Here is a 17,343-nt window from a genome sequence, read left to right on the forward strand (position 1 = left end):
AAAGATAGAACTTAATAAGCGTCCATCAACCTGCAGGACAAACTCCTTCACTGTGTGTGGTTCAGAGTCCCTGGTTTGATTGCAGCTTTGACCTGAGCAGGTGTTCATCCTCATCTCAGTAACAGGGGACACTTTATCACAGCAGTGGACAAACATCAGCATTCATCACCCAGCAGCTCCTCTGATCAACAGAACAAGCTGAAGTATTCTGAGAATGAGGGCATGGATCCCTCTACCTCTCACATGCTAAGCTAGCACTCTACCATTGGAGCTAAGTCCCCTTTTGAGCTTCCATTTGAGTTTTCTGTTCCCATCTCTATGGTAACGGTCAGTTTTGACCCACATCTTCAATCAGCTGTAAAATTCACTAAAAACAATTTTCTATCATCCAAGTTGTTTCCATCTCTTGGTTTCCTTGGTAGGCTTCCTTATCCATGGAAATATTGATTTGAATATTTTGTTGTGGGCCTCTGGACCTTTTTTTAGTCAGTAAACCCTCGATTTCAATTAAAAAAATGATAAAATGAACCTTTGGGTTTGGCATAAAAGTCTTTTTTTCAGCAACAGAACTTTAATATAAACACTAAATGAAAAGCAGAACAAGCCAGAACACAAACTCTGCTCTGCCGCCCTTCCTGGTTACTGGGCATGGACTGCTGGAAGGGGCATTTTCCTCAGAAAGGGACAAGACGTTCATCCACTCTCACCGCTGGCCCTGGGTTGAATGTTGGTGCAAGGAGCTGCACCCATCTTTCCCAGACATCCCCAATGGGGGCAAGCTTGTCAGTTCTTGCTCCGGTGTCTCTGTCGTCAAATCTGAGGACTCTTGATGTTCGTTGAAAGTTCTGAAGTGGCCTTGTGGCCGGGAAAATATTTCTGCCTGTCGATGCGTCCCAGAGACGATCAGTGGCCTCACTGCAGGATCTGAACACTCCAGGAAGAAGAAGAACACCAACAGAAGCATCCAGGTGTCCCTCATCAATGTCTTTCCACTTGTCACCATGGACTTCTTTTCCTTTGAGGTTTGTCACAGCAATGCTGACTCTTTTTAGTGACAGTGGCATGAACAGAACCATCAACCATAAACAGCTCCAAACATGTCTTGATGTCACTGCCTCTCGTCACAGCAAACCTTGTGATTCCAGGGCTCATTTTGATGACATCAGCAGCTTCCCTGCCATGTACATCAGGAGATACTGAGCTCCAGCCAATGTTCCCTCTAGTGTCTGGTTATCCTCACAAGCTCCCTGAGCTCACTGAGGACCACTGTGAGCACTGAAACTGGGAGACGGTTCCACAGGAGGGGAGCCTGATAGCTGAAGGCTCTGGCTCCATTCTACTTTTAGAACTCTAGGAACCACCAGTAACCCTGCATCCTGGGAGCAAAGGGTTCTAGCTGGATAATAGGGGACTAGGAGCTCTGTCAGGTAGGAAGGAGCCTGACTGTTGAGGACTTTGATGGTAGAAGGAGAATTTAGAATTCTATTCTGAATGTGACAGGGAGCCATGCAGAGAAGCCAGTACAGGAGAGACATGGTCTCTTCTACTAGTTCTAGTCAACACGCGGGCCACAGTGTTCTGGACCAGCTGGAGAGTTTTCAGGACCTACTTCTTCTTTTGGTCACAGGTTTGAAGATACCTGTGGAAGTGAAAGGAAAGGCTGCGAGAGACCTGCCACACCTCTCCAGCGACCTGGGACATGATGGCAGTGGTGGGATTTGAACTGGAGCCTTAATCCAGCGCCTTAGACCACTCGGCCACACTACCTCACTGAGCTGTTCACTGAGTTGGTCTGCGAAAGGCATGTTGAAGAGGAAGTAACATAATGATATAAAACTTATTCTGAAGGGGGACTCCTTCCCTCCACGGTCACAGGAAGTGACGACAGCGCCGCAAGAAGCAGGAAAGAAATGGTAAAAGGACTCAGTTTGTACAGAGCCTTTCTACCTCAGCAGCACTCAAGGAGCTGAACAATGTCCTCTCATTCACACACACTCACACACTGATGCTGAAGGCTGCCATGCAAGGAGCCAACCTACTCATCAGAAGTATTTAGGGGTTCAGTATCTTACTCAAGGACACTTTGACATGGTCACTGGAGAAAGTGAGGATCAAACCAGCCACCCTTTGGTTGCCAGACGGCCATGCTACTCCTGAGTCATGTGACCTGGATAAGATGGTGAACTACAGCTGATCGCCATGCTAGCAAACCCCTTTTGTTTGGTTTGGTTGTTGTTTAGTGACTGTGGATGAATACACAGGAGAAGTTGAGCATAAATTTGTGTTCCCTGTTCACTTGAATATCTGCAGGAGTGTGAGGTGGAAATAATACTTGGAGGAGAATGAGAGTTCAGTCTCAGCGCTATGACCTGTGCTGACACTAAAACATGTCAGCCCACAGAACAAAGATGGCAGTCCTCTGGGAAAGCAAGTACACCACACATACATGAAGAAACCCTACAGGAAACAAATATGTTGCCAGAGACTTTTACTCTGTTTTTGTTGTTTACCCAAGTACAGGATTGGAGGGAGACTGATGGTCACTGTTTGGGTCATGTGACTGAAGTCATCCAGTCACGTGACTGAAGTCATCCATTCATGTCAGTGATGTCACTTGGCAGGACTCTCATTACCAAATCGGCCGCTCTGCAGCACAATACACAATCATTAGCTCAGTGCTACGTGAGCCAAGAGCAGCAGGTGAGCAGACAAGCTGCGTTACCTGTCCGAAGCAAAACATCCGGCGCGGAAATGACGTCACCCGTCAGGAGCAGCGAGAGAGAGAGAGAGAGAGAGATGGGGCAGGGAGGGAATCGCCTCTTATGAGTGAGGGCGCCTCCGGTGGGTGGCTGTGCAATTGCCAATTAGGGATGACAGCTCACAGCTGTCTGTGCTGCCACACACCGATTCAGGCCTGGACTCCTGTCTCGCTGCCAAACTCCGCCTGACTCCGTAGAGCTGGTCAGCCTCCACTCAGTCCTCTTCATTTGGTTGGAGGTCACTATCGTTCATCCTACACACCTTTCCACCTGCCTCTTTGACGTCTACTTGAAGCTCAGATAAATCCAGGCTAATTCATACCTGCTACTCAATATGGGCCTTAATTACTCTGCTGGAATTATCACTCTGTCTTAAGGGTTTTCTTAATTGTATTAAATCCTCTTTAATTTCCAAGAAGTCTTCCAACTCATTCATTCATGCAAGCCACTGATCCACAAGACCTCATTGATGAGCTTCAACCTGAGACTGATTGTTTCTCGTTGGACGAGACACCCATTCAATGAGACTTATTGTCAGTCCATTGAAATCTACTGGTGTTCCTGGTGAGTTGATTTAACAACATGAGCTGACAGAATCTACGTTCAGGTAGGAACCACCACATCCAGGGGTCTGGACCTTTGAGCAGGCAGAGCCATCAAAGTAGCAGACTAAGCTAGCAGACATTAGCATTGAGAAGAAACTGATACCTGAGCCTACTTTTGGGTCTGGTCAGGTGATGACATTATAATATGACATCATTGTCAGACTGACGCCTGCTCAACACTGACCAAACACTATGGCATTGTGGGAAATTTCTGCTTGGCTCGCGTCCATCAATACATATGAAGAAATTTCTCCAGAATCAGGATTGACAGTGGATACAATTGAGAACACACTGGTTTTTTCATTCTGAGTCGGGTGCAGGTGTGGAACTTCAGACACAGTCTGTGTTTGTGTTGTTTATTCAGTGATTTTTCTTACAATTCCCAATCACAGCTGCAGAAAGTGAGAGAACAAGCAGGGATGTTCAAGATGAACGCCCAACGTGGGGCTTGAACCCACGGCCCTGAGATTAAGAGTCTCATGCTCTACCGACTGAGCTAGTCAGGCTACACCTGAGTAGCTTCAATAGCCTGAAGTGATCAGAGTGAGAGACGCTACAAGCTCTTCATCAGACTCACAGTCACATGAGCCATCACATGATTGGTGAATGACCACAAACACCTTCATCTTTGACAAAGAAGTCAAATAAAAGGTGAACCACAGATGAGACACCAGTGGTAAAAACACTAAAGTGCTGTCAAGGAGAAACATGATTCGAGCAAACACACACACAAGTTACAGAGAGAGAACTCTCCCAGAGGGAACCACTCAAAGGAGAACCTAGAGATCATCAGGCTGGATGACCTCATCAACATGAGACAGGTGGATAGGAAACAAGCTCAGAGATGTCAGGAACATGAGATCCAAGTGGTGAGAGAGCAAGAACTGGTGAGGTTCCAGAACCAGGAGTGAGGTGAAGCCTGCATCACCTACTGGGAGCTTTTAGTCTAAGGTTCAACTTGGACTTGAATGATTTCTGGAGAGACAACGTGCAGGGAGGGAATTTGGAGATGAAGAACAAGTTCCTCTCAGGCTTTAATGGAGTTTTCAGGAGTCAAACAGACCCTCCTCTGATTGGTTGTCAGATGTGTTCTCATTGGACCACAGCCTCCAGGTTGAGGGTTCTGATCCTAGTCAGACACATTGACTCTGATGCTGCTGAGCCTGAAGGGAGGATGAAGAAAGGAGTGTCTGAGAGAGCTTCACCAGACAAACTGTCCAGTTGAACAACAAACACTAGTCAGTAGGAATGTTGCTGCTGGGACCCTGATTCAAACCAGGGTTGCTGCAGCCACAACACAGAGGACTGACCACTAGAGGATCAGGGCCTCCTGGAGGCTGAGGTTGGAGCTGCTCTGTCTTTGTCTCACTGAGAGATCAAAGACAATTGGAGTCCACAAAGAAATCATTGAGAAATCAAGGAGAGATCAAAGAAAGAATTCTAAGATCAAACACAGAACTCTGTTCAACTTCAGTTTTAGCTCAGACCCTCTTTAATATCTCTGTACTGCCACTTGTCGTCAGGAGACTCAGTATAAACCTCCACAGTCCTGCTGATGTCACTCAGCTGGACATCGCCGTGTCTCCTGGTGACTCAGGACCAGTTGATGTCCATTAACCTGTCATGGAGGCAGAGAAAAAAACTGAGGTCTTAATTAAAGCTGGAGGCAGTGTTGTTAGGGCCTGAGCCTCCTTCTGTCCACTGCAGAAAAGTAGCAGGAGTCGTCCTGAATCCAAGGATGTATTTTATGAGAGCGGTGGGACTTGTAGTTTAGGAGGTAGAAGCCTCAGTGTGACACCAAGTGAGAATCAGAGCTGAGCCTATAAGAGTCCCTCCCCCGCTGCTCTCTGTCAGAGTGGAGAGGAGAGAGGATTTTTGGAGAGTTTGTTGTTTGAAAAAGGCTCATCAATCCCCAGATTGTGGTCAAAAGTTGAATGTAACATATTTTAGTAGGCATTTTTGTCAGGAATGTAGTGAAGTTATTTGTGAAGTGGAGAGAGTTACAGTGTAGACGAGAGAAGCGTCAGTTTGAGGCTATGTGTGTCTGAGGAGACAGCCTCCCATTGGTTTACATTGTAGGGTGAAAAGTGGGCCCTGGACTTTGTCATGACTCAAACAATTTGTAGTTGGTTTCTGTTGGTTTGGTTTGCTTGACTGGTTGTTGTTTGTTGACCTTGCAAATCCATATTTTGGGTTCTGGCTTGTTCTGCTTTTCATTTTGTGTTTGTATTAAAGTTCTGTTGCTGAAAAAATAAATCCAGGGTTTAGTGACTAAAAAAAGGTCCAGAGGCCCACAACTAAATCTTCAAACCAATATTTCCATGGATAAGGAAGCCTAACAAGGTCACCAAGAGATGGAAACAACTTGGAGGATAGAAAACTGTTTTAGTTTATTTGACAGCTGATTGAAGACGTGGGTCAAAACCGACCGTTACCATAGAGATGGGAACAGAAAGCTGACACAAGAGGAAGGTTCCAGCTCTGAAAAAGGAGTTTGATCAAAATCTTGAACTGCCAGTAGAAATATCCTTTTGTATGTTGACCTTTGTTGACAGAAGTCACTTTAGCTTGGCAGTGACAAGAATGGCTGCTAGCTTGACAAAGAACTGCACAAACCAGGTTCAAGCTGGACTTTGGACCCTGGTATCTGCAACGACTCCATCAACTCCTAATCTAGCAGCTCTGCTGGGTCCAACTATTTTACAGAACATTTGACAGACCTGTGGAGCAGTGAGGACACACATGAGTGGACCTTTGCTATCTGGGTGTCCTCCAGATGTCCTCCTGACTGGTAGGCACCAGTGTGCACTGTTTGGCACTGAAGTCATGTGACTGAAGTCATCCAGTCATGTGACTGAAGTCATCCAGTCATGTGACTGAAGTCATGCAGTCACATGACTGAAGTCATCCTGTCATGTCAGTGATGTCACTTGGCAGGACTGTCACTGCCGTCTCATTCTAGAAAAGAACCCAGACTCCACCTGTGGCTCCATGATAACTGATGGACCTCTGGTTGGAGTGCTGGACGATGATGTTTGGACTTGAAGGAAAACTCCTTGTCCAAATTCCATTGTGTTCAAATTTAAAGTCCCACAATCAGAAGTAGCTGAATCTGACAGGTGGAGGTTTGGAACTACAAGATGGTGATGTTTTCTTGACTTGATGCTCTGACTGTCAGGGTGGATGACAGCTTCTTCTGCTGCTGCATCTGAGTGGCTAGGATTGGAGGTTTTACCCTCCAAGGTTGTCTGGTTCCAGGGGAAATTTTAGAATTCCAGTCCCCAACCTGGGCTGTTCTGAAACTCTTCTCCTGAATCACTCCTGAGCTGCAGCAAGAACAAATACCAGTGCCAACCAGATCAACTTCATGGCTGCTAACAGCCTCAGACACTTGTTTTCCATCAATCTGGAGCCAAGAAGGCCCTCACCTGTGGTTCTCCTCCAGGAGGGTCCAGGTTCTGCCATTGGGGCTCCTGGTGCCACTGCCAGAGAGCCTCAGCTGCACACTGCAACATTTCAACAGGAGATTGACATTCCTTCAAATGTCCTGACATCTGATTCCAATGGTTCTGTTCCATATTTATATTTTAAAATAAATCACACAATGAAAGCTGCCTCAGCTGGTTTAAGAGAGAGAACAAGCTAAGAGACCTGAAACCAGTAAAATATGCTTTTCTGTGTGCAAACTAGTGAGGGGCATGGAAGGATATTTTACCACCAATACAGAACCCAGACTTTAGTCATGTGATGAGATAGAGACTCTGATTATGAAGTTAATGGACAAAATGTGACTTGAAAGAAAACACATGAAAAAATACTAACTAAACTAAATAAATGAATAAAGAAGCAGCACAAATAACGTTTTCTTCTGCACAAATTTACTGGTATGAGACTGTATTTTTGGTTCATGAGTAGATGAAAGAGTGTCAGATATATATTATATACATGTGATACATGCACGTGGCTTTGGACAAAAGCTCAGTGAAACTGTAGGATTGTAGAATGATTTAAACGTTCCAAGTGGACTGTTTCAGGTTTCTAGAAGACGCTTCAGCTCTCATCCAAGAGGTGTCTTCAGTTTTCTTCACTGATGGGAGGATTTATGGCTCTAAGGGGGCGGGACCTTCTCCAGAGGTGATTGACACATGTGAGCTCTGGGTGTCAGAGTTGTTTTGGTCAGGTTGTGAAAGGGAAGTTGACTCAACTGGTATCTGTGTCAGTTAAAAGCCTCACAGCAATTCCATAATCTAGGGGTAGAAACCAAAGTCTCCTGCAACGAGGATGGGATTGGAACCCACGCCTGCAGAGCTCAATGGATCAGCAGTCCATCACCTTAACCACTCGGCCACCTCGTCTCCTGACCACCATGAGGTGCTGCTTTCTCTGAGCCTTTTAAACAGTGAACTCTTTGGAGCCCAGTTGTCAGAAATGGACCCAGCAGGAGCCACTGAACACAACTCTGACATCATCAGGCTTCTTCCCAGCAGCTTGGTGCTCCAGAAGGAAGAATCCAGACCATCGCTACATCATCAGAGTGAACACCAGCTGATGTTGACCAGTTTAACAAGCCTTTGACTGCTAAATGACATCCAAGCTCAGATTCTCTTGTCCTGGTAGAACAAGTCAATGTTGAAGAAGATGAGAGCACCAGTCTCTTTCATCCAATGCTGGAACAGCGTTAGACTGAAGGTCTGAAGGTCCCTGGTCTGGTCCAGGTTTCAACAGGGGACCAGCATCAGCCAGCATTTAAATGTGGACAGCAGTGGAGGTGAAGCCCACATCAAGGAAACAAGCCTCCTATCACTGTCCTGTGCTGAGTTTCTTTAAAAAAAAGTGAGACAAACTCAAGAGTTTCTGTTTCCTGTGTTGGACTTTGGCTCAGAGAATCAGAGCCAATCAGAAGCTTGTTGGTCTTGGATGCTGGTCATCAGGAGCAATGAGGGGCTCAGTGTCTTGCTCAAGGACACTTCAACATGGTCACCAGCTGAAGTGAGAACTGAACCAGCAACTCTGCTAGACGGCCACTCTTCCTCCAGGCCGTGCCCCCCTAACCTGAATCATCATGATGTCATTATTTGTTGCTTTAATTCACCAAATGTGTGACGTGGTGAGTTTGTCAGGAGTTTAAAGACCAAAGTTGTGAACACACAGAGAAGTAAACCTGTCAAAGCTGCTTCACTTGATGAGTGAAACTGAGGAACTGATAGAAGAGCAACAAAGAAAATGGAGTCAGAAGGTCGTCTTCTTCACTGCTCAGTCACAACACTGACACACACACACACACACACACACACACAAATAGTTTGTCTTTGAGAGAGGCCAAAAAATGTTTGACTGTGCTGACATGAACTTTCATTGTCTAATTTCAGTCTCCTACAAAAGTGTGTGAATGTGGTCGTTATGGCCGAGTGGTGAAGGCGATGGACTAGAAATCCATTGGGGTCTCCCTGCTCAGGTTGGAGTCCTGCCAACAACGTTAAACTGTTGACAATTTAAATTTGACTCATTTTTCCTCCACACTGTCCTTCATCACAGCATTTAACATCAGGACTGCTCCCAGATCAGCTCCATGACCTCATCCCTGTACCAGAGTCCCACCCAAGTTCATCAAAAACGGCCAAGCATAAATATATAATATGTATATAATGTGAACACACCTGTACAGGTGCATTAATGTGCTTAATAATAGAGAATGAGTGAAGGGTTTGTTCAGAGTGGAGTGCAGTACCACAGTCAGGCCAGCAGGTGGGGCTTTCGTTGGTGCTGTCTACCTAATTGCGGTATCTGTGCTCTGCCAGCAGAGGTCGTGCTTCACCACCAATCTTCTAGGGTGTCTGAGTGGTGCCGCCATGTTCAGGTCGTAGCAGGAGGACGTAGGTTGGTACTTGGCAGTTCGGATGTAGCGAAAGTCATGTTATGAATGGAGGGCTGAGTTGGAGCAGAGGGGGCAGGATCCTGGGGGTGGACTGTCTTTCGGAGGCTGAGGTGTCTGGTGGTCTTGGTGGACCCTCTGCATCTCAAGCTGAGACCACAGAGTCCTGTGTTCTTGAGTCATTGTCTATAGTCTCTGTTGTTGAAGAGCTCAGTGTGGTCCCTGATGGTCTAGTGGCTAGGATTTGGCGCTTTCACCGCTGCGGCCCGGGTTCGATTCACGGTCAGGGAATGAGTTATTTAGAGGTTGAGGGAGAGGTGATCAGGTGGTCCACATGATGGTGGAGGTGATGAACTGTGAATCCATCACGGCTCCACTCTCACCCCCATTGTAGTGTTCTTGGTTCACTCTGCCATGGCCCCATGTTGAAGGGTGACTGTCTCATTCAGGTTCAACCCTTTGTTAGACTCTATTAAGTCACTGACTCTCAAACTCTGTCATCCTCCTTAGTAGCTTTGGTCATTGATGATCTGCAATGGTTCGTGGGGGTGGAGCCTATCCCTCAGGTGAGGGGCGGGGTTTATCCTGGACAGGTCACCAGTCCATGGCAGGGCCAACACATAGAGACAGATTGATTATAAAAATGTTCATCCCCAGTTTGAAGTTAGAGACAGGATTTAAGTGTGGAAGGTTTTTGTATCTTCAATTTAATTCTGAGTGTTGTGAACTGTTTCTAACAAACTCTACTGTTCAACAGTCAAAATGTTTTCTAACCAAGCTGAATGCTCTCATATACTTTTTAAAGTTGAGTTTCTTTCATGTCCTCCTGAGATCAAAGAGAGAATTCTAGGTACAAATAAATACACTATCAAAGCCCTGATGACATCATCATCAATTCTGACTTTGATCTGGAGGCTCTTGCTTCAAATAAAAACCGTTGTTCCATGGAAAGATTTGCATATAAACAAACACACACACAGACACACACAGACACACACACACACACACACACACACACACACACACTCCCAGTCACTAACCCATATTGTCACCACTTAAGCACCACTGGAGTATTGAAAGAGATTCCACATGTTGGTCAACCAGAGGAGCTCCAACTGGTGACGGTCATCCAACCCTGCATGAAGGTCAACCTCCACCATCTGCTGCTCCTTAGCAGGGACTGAGCTCCAATGGTAGAGCGCTAGCTTAGCATGTGAGAGGTAGAGGGATCCATGTCCTCATTCTCCAGAATACTTCAGCTTGTTCTGTTGATCAGAGGAGCTGCTGGGTGATGAATGCTGATGTTTGTCCACTGGTGTGATAAAGTGTCCCCTGTTACTGAGATGTGGATGAACACCTGCTCAGGTCAAAGCTGCAATCAAACCAGGGACTCTGAACCACACACAGTGAAGGAGTTTGTCCTGCAGGTTGATGGACGCTTTGGAATTCCTTCAACATTGATTACTTTCCTGTCTCCTGCTGAGTCAGCATCCAGAACCTGGTCAAGAGGAGGCTGAGAGCTCAGGAGGTGATGTGACGGCTGGTTGGACAACTCAGCAGCCAGAGCTTCCAGTCTGAGACCCCAGCTCCACACCATGGAGAGCCTCCTGGATGATGTCCTCAAGCAGCGTCCCTGTTTGTCTCCTTGCTGCAGCTGGACGCCCCTCCCAGCTCTGAGAGTCCAGCAGTGTTGCTCTCTGTCCAGCTGATGTCCGTCCTCTCCTGTGTCTGTCCGTTGAGGAGAAGGGGAGACGGATTTCTCTTCCTCTCTTCTCTCCAGACGACCTTCTTCCTATGTCAAACTACTTTGTGCTGCTCAAAGATCAAACTGATCCAGTGGCTCCAGGTGCCTGGACCTCTCTGGACCAGCCGGTCCTGAGTGAACACCTGCTCAGGTCAAAGCTGCAATGAAGTCAATTCATAACCCTAATTTTTTGAAGTACTGCAGTTACTACAAGATAAGAAGTACATGGATGATGAAGCCTCTTCAAAACATTCAAGCAAGTCCAGTTGCTTTTATCCTTTCAACACAAATCTGATCCAGGATCAGTGAGCTCATTGATCTGAGGACTTCACTTTGAAAACCTCTGTTTCAGACAGGCTGTCGTCTTCCTCCTCAGATGCTGAAACTGTCAGACCTAAAAAATGTCTGGACAATCATGGATGAGATTCACCTCCAGTGGGCATTGAACAAAACACCTCTGTGTTGTTAAATGCAGTTGACATGAAGGGAGTTCAGTGGTCAGGCTTGTTTTATGAAGTAGGTGTGGTTTGATGTGAGGGAACAGGGGATGAGCACTGGTTACCTGATAACCACTGGTTACCTGATAACCACTGGTTACCTGATAACCACTGGTTACTTCAAAAAATTGTGGCAACAAAGTGACACGTGAAATAATTGAATAGATTTGAAGTACTACAATTTTAATTAAAAAGTATTGAAAACATGAACTAAACTTAAACAAAAAAATAAGTTCATGCTCATAAAAACAACAGTTAAAATGTGTTGGATTTAGTAATCACATGCCACATGATGATTTATATCACCAAAGATTATTGAGTAAATCCTAGTCAATCTCACAAGATGAGCTGATTAATATTTACTAAGTATCTGAAGTATTTTAGATTAACTAAATATCAGGGGAACTGATTCATATTTACTGATAATCTAGGTGGAATTGACTTATATTTATTAATTATCTGGGTGAAATTGAAATAAGGTGACTAAATATCTGAATAAAAATGATTTGGACTCACTAAAATAAAAGAAGTCATATCAACTCATATTCAAGTACATTGCGACTTAAATTCAACACATTTACACTGTTCTTCATATTTATCTTTACCTCAACTCATTTGGGGTTTTAATTTGTATCAAAGGACTTAAAATCTATTCAATAATATTGAATGTCACTTTGTTGCCACAATTTTTTTTCATCTTCTGCTTATTCCTACACATCAAGGGTCGCGGGGGGGCTGGAGCCTATCCCAGCGTCAACGGGTGAGAGGCAGGATTCACCCTGGACAGGTCACCAGTCCTTGGCAGGGCCGACATAGAGAGACGAACAACCATTCACACTCACATTCATACCTACAGTCAATTTAGAGAATCAATCAGCCTCGTCCTCTCTTGATGTCTTTGGACTGTGGGAGGAAGCTGGAGTACCAGAGAGGACCCACGCAGACACGGGTTTTTTTTGTGTCCAATTTACCCAATATTGTGACAAAACGTATGTACATGTTTGAACAAGCATGAACGTAAAAGTTGACTATAAAGCACCTCAACCTCTCCATGACCCACATGGCACGACCACTTCTGTTGTCTTTGTGTCATTGTGATGCCGCATGATGTCAATGAATATTGACTCCCTGAGACACTTCTTTTCATATTTTAATAACATGAAAGACAGAATGTATAATAGATCCTAAGTCTTCAGTCGTGCAGTTGGCATGAACAACAAAAAGTCACAGTTACACAAGGGTCATGTGACAGGTCTCTGAAGATGCAAAAGCCGTGTAAAAGGCTACATCACCACAAATGACAACAACTGGATCTGTCCTTGGAAAGGGGGGGCTCTTGGACAGTGCCATCCCATGGCACAGAAGCATTCACAACCTTGTATTGTCAACACAGACAAAAAACAACGTATTAACAGTTATTATGCACTGCAAGAAAAAATACGCTGTGGAAATTCAAACTTTTTGACATTTTACCTTAATGACTACCTTCACTGAAACTCCAGCATTGAACAAAGTCTTGTTGATCAATTTTGACAGTAAGAGTGAGAGTCCTTTGTTGACCTGCAATGGTCCTTCTTGTTAAGCCAGTAGCTTACTCCTGAGGCGGTCCACTTTTGGGGACAGCTTTGAACTATCCAGCTCGAGGAGAAGCTTCTGGAATACTTCAAACGTGTACCTGAGCTCCTTTGGATAGGCAAGATTCACAGCAAATGCCAACCCAACGAGCAGGGAACAAGCCCTTGGAAAGTTACCCAGATCAGTCAGAACTCTCACACCCTCGACCACAATACCGATGTCCTCAGGACCCTCGGACATATTGGTCTTGAGGTTGTAGATCTTCAGGCTTTTAACAGCAAGGCCCAGCGACACAGTGTCACCATCAGCATCCTGTCATAGAGACAGCATTGTGTATATCAGACAGTACAGCCAAAGGAGAAGGTCCCATCTCACAAATTGCCTCCAGCAGTTCGGTTTGTCATGGCTGTTGCTTGTGATGCACCCTATTTACATAAAATAAATCTGAGCTAATGTACTTACAAAACGTGCATAAAAAATACACCAGGTAAGTTGAATAGGATCCAATCAGTTCACCAACAAATCTAAACAATTCACTAACACCAGAAACTATGGTTACAGTTGTAAATATCTGTCAATGAAATCAATCCATTGCTATATCATTTCTGCCAGGCACTGTACAGATGAATAGCTTATTCTACCTTCGCTAGCACAGGCTGGTCACCTGACAACCAATCTCTATGTGTCACTGAAAGTTCATTCCTGAAGCTTGAAGTCATCCACAGCAACTGGTTCAACTCTACTTTCCATGACTTATTTAAGAAGTTGCCCGAATCTACGTAAAAATGTCTGTGTATTCACAAAGCAGCTCTTTGGCTAGTTTTTAGGGACAAACTATTAAAAGTAAATAAGACTGATAAAATACAGTTGTTAGTTAAAGCATTTCTTGGGAAAAAGAACAAGTAAACTACTGATAACTTTTCAATTCTGCCAGTTGGTGGAATCAGATTGAAATAGAAAGCTCTTAACAGTTAACACCTCCTATTTCTGCAGTAGTGCTTAAAAACATCCTTGATGGAAAACAAAAAGTTAGCACACGTACACCGAGGACTTGAACTTGAAAGACTACATAGAACTACAAAAACTCATTAGCTTACCGAGAATAAGTGGGAGAAATATAGTTATGACTATTTTGTGATTTGACCTTTCCAAGACGTACCAGGAGAGGGAGGTGAGAGCGATCACATTCTTTATATTTCAACGTGTACTTCAACTTACAACATCCTACTCTTTAAAGAGCCGATCTGTAGACTCCCCGAGGTACAGCATCAAACTTCGAATGACAACATCTCTGGTCATGTTGATGTCGGGGTTGCTTGGAGCCTGAAATGACAAAAATAAACATTATTCAGGTCCATGGTTTAAAAAAGAACCCACTGACATAAAAGCTGTTAAAGCTGCATTGTTTTTAACACCAAGTGGTTTATTTTACTGTCAGACAAGCCCCTGTCAAGGATCCGTCTCAGGCACCAGTCTACTGAAACACTAAAAAAACACTCATTCTTACTCCATTTGTACAGACAATCACAGGCTAGCATTACCTCCTATAGATCCAAGTAACGATATTTAAGATCACAAAATTCCCAAAATAGAATATTAGCAAATGTAATACTCACTGAAGAACACCTGGAGTAGGATAGCCTGCAACCTCAAACCCATGCTTCCGCCCTTGGACTGGAAGAGGTTCATAAGTCGGGGAGTTTATTCATCCAGCTTGGACATGAACTTCGGTTCAAGGTGGACCACTGTGATTCTGTGACACTCTTCCTGGATCTGAAAGACAAATCATGAAATTGGCTTTAAAACCACACATATTACAAACATACATACTGTTCTGACGACATTTTTCAAAAGCAAGCAGAAAAACAATTGATAATCATTTTACATCATTTATGGCCTCCATGTTTTCTGGTTGTTTACCTTCTGGGTTAAATTGTCAGATTATACAGTTAAACGGGTCGTATTATGAAAAATTCTCTTTTCCAGTGCTCGTGTTTACATATTTGGGTCTGCAACACAGAGACTGATAGAACAACTCTGTCAGTTTGGTATGGTTGCTCTGTACTCTTGTGATTAACAGAGCCATTCAGATTTGAGGCTCCACTTGCCGTCATGAGGGGCTTCGTAGAATTTGTAACCACAACTGCATATTTTGTTCCTGGCAGGAAGCAGCCTGAAATGGGTGGAGGAACATTGCTGAACTCTGGTTAAGGTAAGAGGTTTGACATTTCCGATGCACCGTATTTTCCGCACTATAAGGATTATAAGACGCACCTTCAATGAATGGCCTGTTTTACAACTGTTTTCAAATACAGGGCACACCGCATTATAAGAGCATAGAATATCAACGACTGTCGTGGCTGGGGATGCGTTATGCATCCAGTAGATGGAGCTGTGCTCAAGGGAATGTCAACAAAACAGTCAGCTAAGTCAGTCAGTCAAACTTTATTAATAGAATACAAAGCAACGTTCTGACAACACTGTTCACTCCCAAAACAAGTCAGTGCATTCACAACACGGTACCGTGCGTACCGGTAGCTGCTGACTGATAGCCTTGAGTTTGAACTCTGCGTCGTAAGCGCGTCTCTTGAAAGGTGCCATTTTGGGGTCTTTATACACACACAAGTGGTGTGAGACCAGAATTCTCCTGTACTGTTTTTACCACTGTTACTTCGGCCACGCCCCCTGACTACGGTATCCATAATTAACCAATGTTGATCCATATATAAGACGCGTCGGATTATAAGGCGCAATGTCGGTTTTTGAGAAAATTAAGGGCTTTTAGGTGCGCCTTATAGTGCGGAAAATACGGTACTCTAAGCAGCTGGCCAATCACAGAAGAGTGGGCTTCTCAACGAATGTTAGTTAATGCATCGTGAATACATCAATATTAAACTGGGAAAGGAACATAATATGACCCTTTTAATTAAATGTTTTGGTTAGCATACTGTAATCTTCAATGTTCCTCTACTATTTCCATTTTTCCAAGTAATACATTGAAAAATATTTTATTTATTTCAAAATTTGATCTTGAAAATGTAATTTAGAAAATAGATGACAGTAATGCAACGTACATTTTGTATCCAAGAGCCAAAAGCAGAACCACAAGTGCAATCCTTCACGATGGGCAAGGAATATTTCTGATTAGCATGCACTGTAAGCATCACTGACTTGATTAGCAACTATCACTACATTACTGTTAGCATCATTTTGAGTTCATTAGCAATTCTTCCGACATCACTGTCGCAATATTTTGAGGTTCGTAGCAACTTTTACTACATTACTGTCGCATTGTTTTGAGGTTCGTAGCAACTCTTACTACATGACTGTCAGCATCACTTTGAGGTTATTGGAAACTTTCACTCCATTACTGTTAGCATCATTTTGAGTTCATTACCAATTCTTACTACATCACTGTCACATCATTTTGAGATCATTAGCAATTCTTCTGACATCACTGTCACATTATTTTGAGGTTTGTAACAACTCTAACTACATTACTGTTGCTTTATTTAAAGGTTCGTAGCAACTCTTACTACATTACTGTCAGCATTACTTTGAGTTTATTAGCAACTATCACTACATTACTGTTAGCATCATCTTGAGTTCATTAGCAATTCTTCCGACATCACTGTCGCAATATTTTGAGGTTCGTAGCAACTTTTACTACATTACTGTCGCATTATTTTGAGGTTCGTAGCAACTGTTAGTACATGACTGTCAGCATCACTTTGAGGTTATTCGAAACGTTCACTCCATTACTGTTAGCATCATTTTGAGTTCATTAGCAATTCTTACTACATCACTGTCACATCATTTTGAGATCATTAGCAATTCTTCTGACATCACTGTCACATTATTTTGAGGTGCGTAGCAACTCTTACTACATTATTGTCAGCATCACTTTGAGTTTATTAGCAACTATCACTACATTACTGTTAGCATCATTTTGAGTTCATGAGCAATTCTCACGACATCACTGTAGCATTGAATTGAGTTCATTAGCAACTCTTACTAAATGACTGTCAGCATCACTTTGAGGTTGTTCGAAACTCTTACTACATTACTGTAAGCATCACTGAGTTTCTTAGCAACTATCACTACATTACTGTTAGCATCATCTTGAATTTATTAGCAATTCTTCCGACATCACTGTCCCATTATTTTGAGGTTCGTAGCAACTCTTACTACATGACTGTCAGCATCACTTTGAGGTTGTTCGAAACTCTTACTACATTACTGTATGCATCACTGACTTGATTAGCAACTACCACGACATTACTGTTAGCAT

At 43.8% G+C, this 17,343-nt stretch overlaps 1 non-coding gene across 1 annotated transcript; it reads right to left on the minus strand.

The window, feature by feature from the left end:
- Nucleotides 1-3,797: 3,797 nt before the first annotated feature.
- trnak-cuu (transfer RNA lysine (anticodon CUU)) lies at nt 3,798-3,870 on the minus strand. The gene has a single exon. It is a non-coding gene; the product is annotated as a tRNA-Lys (tRNA).
- Between the last annotated feature and the right edge of the window lie 13,473 nt (nt 3,871-17,343).

Source organism: Aulostomus chinensis, chromosome 1 (genome assembly GCF_037954235.1).
Source record: "Aulostomus chinensis isolate RoL2024-O1b breed Wild chromosome 1, RoL_Achi_v1.0, whole genome shotgun sequence".
NCBI lineage: Eukaryota > Metazoa > Chordata > Actinopteri > Syngnathiformes > Aulostomidae > Aulostomus > Aulostomus chinensis.